The sequence below is a fragment of the Apium graveolens genome, chromosome 5 (assembly GCF_009905375.1).
Source record: "Apium graveolens cultivar Ventura chromosome 5, ASM990537v1, whole genome shotgun sequence".
NCBI lineage: Eukaryota > Viridiplantae > Streptophyta > Magnoliopsida > Apiales > Apiaceae > Apium > Apium graveolens.
Window position 1 is genome coordinate 15,508,337 of NC_133651.1, and position 9,991 is coordinate 15,518,327.

General features: G+C 33.8%; 1 long non-coding RNA gene across 1 annotated transcript; it reads left to right on the plus strand.

Annotated features, from left to right (window-relative positions):
* The first annotated feature begins 419 nt into the window (after positions 1 to 419).
* Positions 420 to 2,390, plus strand: LOC141723526 (uncharacterized). Its single transcript, XR_012576298.1, has 4 exons — positions 420 to 519; positions 744 to 899; positions 995 to 1,063; positions 2,231 to 2,390. It is a non-coding gene; the product is annotated as an uncharacterized LOC141723526 (long non-coding RNA).
* The last annotated feature ends 7,601 nt before the right edge of the window (positions 2,391 to 9,991 follow it).

Sequence of the window (9,991 nt, forward strand, 5' to 3'; positions counted from 1 at the left end):
CATAATAGTATGTGGTTTAAGATCTAAAAAATTGATATAATCCATTGTAACTGTTAGTAGTGTGCCAGTATATTATTTTTTACAAGGACTTCTTAAATTCACTTAAAATTTCATTGTTAGACATTTAAAATTGATGCGGTTATTGTTTGTATGTGCAGGTGCACTTCTGTTTATGGCATTTATGGGACGGACTGGATGTTTTATAACTTCATGCGTTAGTTGCTTCCAGAGTGGATAATTCCTCCTGGGTAATTTGTCTTTCCAGAATTTTCTGATTTATCTGGTAACATAAAGATGTTCCTTTATCTATTAGCTTTTTTGTCTTGTTATATTGGTTACTTATTACAGATTATGTTCACTTCAGACACATTTGAAAGCTTCTATAACCTAGCACAAAGCTCACATCAAGAAGTTAGAACTGAATAACTGATCCTTAGGCTATTGGATAATGATGAATTAAGTCCTGATCAGGTTAATGATGTTAAGGATTACTTTGATGACTATGCGGAACATAATCTGGTCTACCTAAGCCAGTTTCTCTACTTTTGCATTATAATTATTTTAGTTCGATTGTTGAATACTTTTTTGACATTCCCTAGTATTTTTATCATTCAAATTTTTACATAGCATTATTAGAACTTTGAAGCATGTGCTGATTTAGATTCACTCATTTTAAAGAACAGTTGCTCAATTATGTTGGCGGCATAATAAAGCTTATTTTTTTTCTTTATGCTAAATTTTAGGAGGACTTTGACGAGTTCAGTGATGTTGATGAACTTTACATTTCTTTACCGCTGGAGAAGGTGGAGGCATTTGAAGATTTGGTCATGATACCCCCTGGACTTGTGAATGTGGAATTTTATGACGAGAAGCTGCAAGATAATTCTTACTGGGCAAAGGTATCACAAAATCCTTCTACTTTTTACATAAACTATTAGCTTAATTTTATCATTGTTCATGTATATATTTACCAGTATTTTTCTATATCAAATAGTCTGCAGAGTGGTGCTGAAATTGGATACAGTGCTAAAGCACAAGAAGTTTTGGGGTAGGTTAGAGGAAGGTATGTCTACCACTGTAATATTCACAAACATGATCAAATCGATTCTGTCTCATTGCCCTTTCTTTCTTTCTTTTTGAATATGTAAGAAGAACCAAAAAGTAATTTGTATGAAGAGACAAACAAAATTTGTTTTGTCCACTTATTTCCCTTACTTTTACATAGAATTAATTTTTTTAATAACAACGTGGAAGCTGATGGAATTGGAATAGTTTTGCAACTTGGTTTTTCATGTTTCCGGAGTTTCAAATTTTAGCCCCCTCCCCCTGAAACACATAATAAATGATTGAATTTTATTCCATGATAAATTCCGTAGTTGTGTCCATTTGAAGTTACTTGCATAGTTTGTTATACATTTCAAATCCGTTTATTAGTGTTACTTATTTACCTTGAACCAATTGAAAGGCATGCTTATGTTTCTAAAATTATTTGCTCCTCAATATGATGTACATTTTCTGGTACATAAGTACATTCTTTAGGGGAAGAACAATTGTAGCTTTGCAGGATATGATATTTTTACAAATGAAAGGATTTAATTCTTTGAGAATAACATTGCTATATTATAAACTCCCTCTAGTCCTTTGTATAGGTAGTTTGACTTTTGACACAAAACTCAAGGTAAGAACACACAACTTTTTCCAATTAAAAATATCTAGCATTTATTAACAAAAAAATTACAAAAATAATAATTTTAACTATGTGGTCTAGATACTTTGAAGTGTGTACAAAAAGTCATACGATTTGTAATAAGGATCCAAGGGAGTACATTTTATAAAAACCAGTTTCTATCCTGATGTACATTGTACATAACGATCAAGTAAGATGTTTTAGGAGTGGAATTTTCTTGTCAAACGCACTTTAAATTTGCTACATAATAGGTGTAGTGTTGGTTTTTTATGGTGGTCGATTGGGAAGATATAAATTTAAATTCCAATATATTCACAAGTATTAGGTTATTTTTGACATGTTCTTAAAAAATTAATGTGACTAAAGCTTTTTCATATGTAGAGATGAAAGTTGTGTGTATTTGTCTTGGACTTTATTCTTTTGGGCCTTATATGTAGACATTCTTGTGTGGTAAACTGGTGATCGAAATTGCCAACTTTGTAAACATACCATTAAATTTGTTCTTTGTATTTAACAACTCTTCAATTATGTGCCTGTTGACAGGGACTTTCGACACGAGAAGACAACGAAGAAACGTGGTAGCTATAGAGGAGGAATGATAGATCTGCAATCTCACTCTGTAAAGTTTAATTATTCAAATAAAGATTAATGACCAACACTTTGGCTTCCTTCATTCTAATTTTTACCTCAATGAGGGGTTTTGCTTGGGTATACTTCGGCTAAAATTGTAAAAATATACAAATATTTTCAACAATTTTTCCATCTAAAATTGATCGAAGTCCAGATGTTTGTCCAGATGTTTGTTTATTTTTGCAGTTAATACAGTTTATTTTATTTGCTATGTTAGGTCTTTTCATAAGAAGTGGAAATTTACACACTTTGTCTATAAACTTTTTATACATCACTTTTAATGAATTAATACTGATGTCAAAAAAATAATTGTACATCATTTTTAATGAATAAATACAAATGTCTCAAAAGAAATAGTACATCACTTTTAAATAAGAAAAACTGATGTAAAAAAAATTAATGTACATCGCTTTTTTGATAAAAAACTAATGTCAAAGACTGACATGTTCAAGTCTAAATTGAACATAGACATCACTTTGTTTGGGATAAAACTGATGTCTATATGCAAATATAGACATCACCTTTTACTGAATAAATCGATATTTAATATTTGATTTTACATCACCTAAAAGAAAATATATGATGTCTATGTGCCAAAAAACATAGCTCATTATATGTTTAATCTGTTGTAATAGGTGTAATTTATTAAATAAATTATTTATTTCTAACAATTTTTATAAAAAAATAATGCATGGACATCAGCCAGTTTGCCAGAAACGATGTCTAAGCAAGTAAAAGACATCGGGTTATGGCCGATGTCTAGAATAGACATCACTGACATCAACATCGGTTGCCAAACAGCATAGACATTGGCCAAAAACCGATGTATATGGACATTTTTCTTGTAGTGCTAGCCACAACTAGCATTGATATCCAATATTTTTCTCCAATTTTAAAAATTCATGTTATATGTCACTAAGAGAATAGCATATATTCTAGACATAAACAAGTGATTAAACCTCGACAAACAAACAAGTGATCATGATCTAGCACTCAAGCAACCTATAAGACTTAGTGAAAATTTTCTTGTTTCTAGCATGCAAATCAATTCGTTAGGACTTAACATTCCTTCAATACGACATCACTACACTTGAATCAACATCACAAATTAATCCGAAAAGCAGCCTAAGGGATCATGATATAATGTCAATGCAACTATATGCAACATACTAATATGATAACAAATACGCAAAACAAAAACAAATAACTACATGACAAATATGCAAACTATATAAACTAAACTATCATGATATGCATCTATATGGACTCACACACAAATATTCCTTAACTATCACCCCCAAACTTAAAAATTTCACTGTCCTCGGTGAAGGTAATATCAAGGAATCAAGGCATACCTACTCGGAAGAAAGATCACCCTCCTCGTGTGGAGGATCAAGTGGTCAATCAACCTCGACACCAGTGTCTCGGGAAACAGTATCGAGAGCGTGTGTCAAATCTTCAGTAAAATGTCGGTGGATGTCATGCATGGACTCAATACACCGAATCAACCTTCTATACTGCGCATCACCAAGACCAAACCTATCAACTGTCTGTGGTGCACGAGAGGGACCCTCTGTAAGCACGGGAGGAATTGGTCGGTCACCCTTTAGATTATCATAGATATATTCCAACCCCTTGTTAGGAGGTGCACATAAAAATGCATAACTCAAATGACCTGGTAGCGGTTTGAGCCCACGTGTGGGAGCTTCTTCAATAGACGGCTCAAGACTGAGAAATTTTTAGCTCTTCTAACCCAAGAGAATCGAATGGCATATCCAACTTCCTCTTCCACGGAGGTGCATTCAAAACCTGTAATTGCTCTGCTCCTTCTTCATCTTCAATAACTGATTCCCCTATTATAGATCTCTCTAAGGTATCTGACTTTGGCAATTGCTCAAGCTCCGAATTCACGACAGAGTCGACCCGCTCTAATTTAAAGCACTCCTCTTTATATTTGGGTAATTTTATTGCCTTGAACACATTAAAACTGACCTTCTGATCTTGAACCTTCATCGTAAGCTTTCCTTTTTGCACATCGATCATAGTGGGCCTGTAGCCAAGAATGGTCTTCCCAAGATAATGGGAATCTTCTCATCTTCCATGAAATCCAGAATTAGAAAATCAGCAGGGAAGATGAGTTTGTCCACCTTGACCAAAACATCCTCCACTATACCTCATGGATAAGTGATGGTCCGATCGGCCAACTGTAAGGACATGTTTGTCGGTTTTAGCTCAGGCAAACCAAGTTTCTTGAAGATAGATAAGGGCATCAGATTGATGCTAGATCCCAAGTCACATAAACACTTGTCGAAAGGCAAGTTTCCAATAGTGCAAGGAATAGTGCAACTCCCAGGATCTTTAAGCTTCGGAGGCAACTTCTGTTGCAGCACAACACTGAACTCCTCCGTTAGAGCAACGATTTCCTGAAAGAGATGTGTCCTAAGTCCAATGTATGATGATTTAGGAATAACTTTTATGTAATCTGTTTTGATTTCATTGATATTAATAAAAGACTTGTTTTGGTTTTATTGCGGGTTTTTTCTATTTAAGTGTTTAAATAAGATATACCATAGTTTAGAGTAAAGCTTTTTATGGATTATGATGAGATCATAATAACGAGACCTAAAAGATGATAACTCTGAACTTAAATATTTCCTGGTCATAGGATTACTAACTGGTAATTAGTAATCCACAAAGATCGGTACATACTATGCTTGCTTCATTATGAAGGATGTCTGTTCTCATAGACATTCGTGTGGTGACACTATAGCTAGTATGTAGGTGCTTATTATAGAATAAGTTCACTGAACATGACTCACACAGCTGAACAACTGATGGAGTTCACTCACGTGTCAGCAGATATTCACAAAGTGATAGTTGTACAAGTATCTTTAGACTTGAGGTCATCATAGTCAACTTGTGTACACTAAACTATACTTTGGTTTAGTTCTTAGTCTCTAGGGACAATAATAAGGGATCTACTGGGTGTAGGAATTTGTACACGAAGATAGTGTATGATCAATAAAGGATCTACCCCTTCCAATGAAGGAAGAGAATGTTCAATGTTGATCCACTTATGCTAGTTCAGGAATCTCTGGCCAGAGTGAATGAAATTAGAAAGGAGTTTCTAATTTACATTAATTAGAACTAAGCATAGTGAATGGGAAATCATATGATTAAATAAGATAGGCTTGACACAAGTTCCATGCCTTGTATTTAATCGTGACATTGCAGGGTAGAAAGAATTGATTGTACGGTAACTATTCACTGAATGGGTTCTTGGTATTCTAAGCAGTGAATTCGTATTATCCGGATAGTCGCAATATGCTGAGAAGTATCCCTCACGATGTAGAATAAATATGATTAATTAATTAATCATATTTAATGAATTAGAGAATCTATATAAATAATGATAAAATAGTTTTATTATTATTTATTTCTACTACCGGCTTAATATTGAACCTACAGGGTCACACCATAAAAGAGAATGATTTAATGGTGGAGGAATTAATTAATATTGGCTGATAATTATTTATTTGTGAAATAAATAATTAATTAGTAAATTTAATAATTGATTAAATGAGATTTAATTAATTATAAATTAATTAAGAAAAGTTCTTAATATTATTAATTAAGAATTTAATTTTGGAAATTAAATCAAGTGAGAGAATTATTTTTCTAAAGTGTTTAGAAAAGGGATTAATGATTAAAAGGTGTTTTAATTATTAGTTAATTGGTTAATAAGAATAATCAATTAAAGGGTTAATAATAATAATATTTTATGGAAAATTTTCAGCTGAAAATTTTGCCTATAAATATACTATTATAAACCCTATTTGCCTTAACCCAAATAAAAACCATAATTTTAAAGTAGAAATAGAGGGAGGCAACTAATTATCTCAACCTCATCCTCCCCCATTACATTGATCTCTTGGTGGATACCGGTGGAGTGCTTCACACTTGAGGAGCAACTGCTAGGGATCTCCGCTCATCGTTCTTGGATCGCTATTAAAGACCTCCATCTTTCCATTAACGTAAAGCTTCTTAAGGTAAACATACTGAACTACGAATTAAATATTATTTTTCGTATGGATCCTGCAGAGGGTTTCGGTTTTTTTTTAAGATTTAAATTTACGTTTTCGGTGCGTTTATGTGCTAAAAACCCTTCAATAGCATCAGAGCTACTTGCGAAAAGTTTTTAATTCATTTATGTGTTTAACTGTTTTCGATATATGAGCATGTACGTGATTCGCCATGATTTGATGTTGATATAATATGCTTATATATGTATGGTTTTAAATATATGATATTCATGTGAGTTGTATAATCATAAGATGATTATGTAATCTGTATATATACTGATATATACATGATTTATATTTGTTCTAATTATGAGAATCATATTAGATACGGATTCTGAATTGGCTGCTGCAGATTTGCTGAAATCTGGTTTTGGTGTCCAATTTACGCAAATGAATACCCTATTCCATAGGTAAACGAGCGTCTGAACAAAACTGATAGCAAAAGCTATCAACGACTCGTCTTTAAGGCGTTTGACATCGTTTACTGCCCGTAAACAGTGATTCTTGTTTTTCTGATTTGATTCTGATTTTTCTGATTTTTGTCATATTTTTTTTATGATTAGATCATGGATAATATGATATGTTAAGATCAGATTATGTGTTTTAACATGCTTTTATGTGTTATATGAGCATGGTGGATGGTTATGGCCTTTCGACCTTAGTGTAATGGTTTTGGTTTTGGTTTTAAATACGACTTGCATGTCGTCAATCTTTGTAATCATAAATCTCGAATGTAACTCGAGTTATTCTTGTAAGTTCATTAGATTAGTTTTACTTTCAATCATGTAATGTAATTGAAGACTCAAGAAGGCTATCCAATGGAGGTGATACAAATAAGAAGACGAGGCATACAAGAAGTCTAAACAAAGAAGAAGACTTATGTAATAAGTAGTTGTATTTATTTTCATCACCATATTAGATTGACCTTGATCTTTATCATGAGCTTGATAAAGATCACATAGGATGGGACCATAACCAAACACATTTACTTTATTGCACTTTACATTTACTAGTTTATTTAATTTTATATATGAGATATATGCCTATGTTTATCATGCGATGATAGATTTAGGTGAACTTAAATCAATATAAGGCGTGCTCTAGAAAATCTAGAATAGGTTTCGTTTCTTGCCTTAACAATAATATTATGAATACAATCATGAGATTCTTATGTTTATGAAACACGTAATTAAATATAAATTTTCAATATTGAGAGAAAGGATGATTCTGTCAAAAGCAGATTTCTATCTGTAAGAATGGGGTATTAAGTGACGCCTCTTAACAATGCTCCCCCCGATCTGGGAATCATCTGATTATCGATTATTGATTTGAAATATTTAATTTAGTAGGAAGAATCTCTTTATAATATGATTATGATTGTAACATAATATAATCCCTCTAAAATTAAATAATATCAAGTAGTAATTGGCCAATGACACAACGGGCTTGTGTCAGTCAAAGCCTTCCAACATGGTAGAAAGTAGTTCTTATTTTTAAATCATTGTCATTTCGTGCTACAGCCGAGGGCTTTGATTTCGAAATAAGAAATACTTGTCTATTACATAAAGATGTGTACATTGAATTAGAATCTAAAGGTCGTTACGTGCTACAGTTGTGGGCCGTTGGAGACTGATTCAATTGTATGAAATGTTGGGTTAGACTTGACTTAGAATATTGAGTTGTCGTGCTACAGCCGTGACTCAATTATTCAAGAGGCTAAAGTGTTATTAGGGAATAACATAAGATGTATTGACAAGAGTTGTCTGCCTATTGAACATCACATGACGTTTCGTGCTACAGCCGAGGTTGTGTGATGGAATGTAGGATCCCTATTCCCACTAGCATTATGAATGCTTAATTTTCACTTAGGGGTTGTATAAATTAGATAAACTAGTGGGAGCCACTTATGAATAAAGACCCGATTGATATAATATTTTGAAATGAAATTTAATATTTGCTAAGTGTTGTTATGTGTTCATCATTTACAGATTTACTATATTCGTTATGTCTTCTGCACTATCACTCCGGAGTATACTAGATGCTCACAAGTTGACTGGTCCTCATTTTGCTGACTGGCTTCGAAACTTGAGAATTGTTCTCAGGATTGAGAAGATGGAATATGTGTTTGACTCACCTAAGCCTACTGAACCTGCTAGCGATGCACACAATGATGAACATGTTGTGCATCGTAAGTGGATAGATGATGCAAATGTTGTTCAATGCATCATGCTAGCTTCCATGAACATTGAGCTACAGAAGCAACATGAGCATATGGATGCTCACACTATCCTTATGCATCTACAAGAGTTGTATGATGTGGCAGGGAGGATAGCTCGATATGAGATATCGAAGGAGCTATTCGGTTGTAGGATGTCTGAGGGATCATCTGTGAATGACCATGTACTTAAGATGATCAATTTGATTGAACGTCTTGGACAACTTGGTTTTGCCATGGATGGGGAGCTGAGCCAAGACTTGGTCTTGCAATCACTTCCGAGTTCGTTCTCGCAGTTTGTTATGAACTTTCACATGAATAAGCTGGATGTCAGCCTGCCTGAACTCCACAACATGTTGAAGAATGCGGAATTGAATTTTCCCCTAAGAAGGGTTCTGTTCTTCTAATTGGTGAAGGTTCCAATCCTAAAAAAAAAAAGAACCCTTCCAAGATGAAGAAAGTAGGTGAGAAAAAGCCGGTTCCACCAAAAGCTGAAGACCCCAAGAGTAAAGCTGTTTGCTTTCACTGTAACAAGGTGGGGCACTGGAAGAGGAACTACAAGGTTTACCTTGCAGAATTGAAGAAGAAGAAGGGTAGTGAGACTACCGCTTCTGATTCAAGTATGTTCATGATCGAAGTTAATATGTCACTAAGTCAAATTTCTACTTGGGTATTAGATACCGCCTGTGGTTCTCATATTTGCAATTCGTTGCAAGGACTAAGGAGAAGTAGGACTCTTGAAGAAGAGGAGGTGATTCTACGGATGGGAAATGGAGCAAGAGTTGCTGCTGAAGCTGTAGGATCATTTCATTTACATATGCCTACGGGCAAGACTATTGTTCTAAATAATTGTTATTTTGTTCCCTCGATTGTAAAGAATATTATTTATATTCCATGTTAGACTTGGCTGGATTTATATTTGTTATTCAGAATAATAAATGTTCAATTCTTAGAGATAACGTTCTTTATGGAAGTGGTATTTTAAACAATGGTCTGTATGTATGTGACGTAGAGCATAATTTACTACAAATTGAACATACTAATAAAAGAAAAAGGGATGATGAAAATCTCACTTTCTTGTGGCACTGCGGACTTGGTCATATTAGTGAAAATAGACTGCGGATATTGCATAAGGAAGGGTTACTTGACCCCTTTGATTTTGAATCATATCCTACATGCGAGTCTTGTCTATTGGGTAAAATGACCAAATATCCATTTAGTGGACATGGAGAGAGGGCTGCAGATATGCTAGGATTGGTACACACAGATGTATGTGGACCAATGTCTACGCAAGCCATGGGGGATTTTCATACTTCATTGCTTTCATAGATGATCGATCTAGATTCAAAATATGTGTATTTGATGAAACATAAGTCT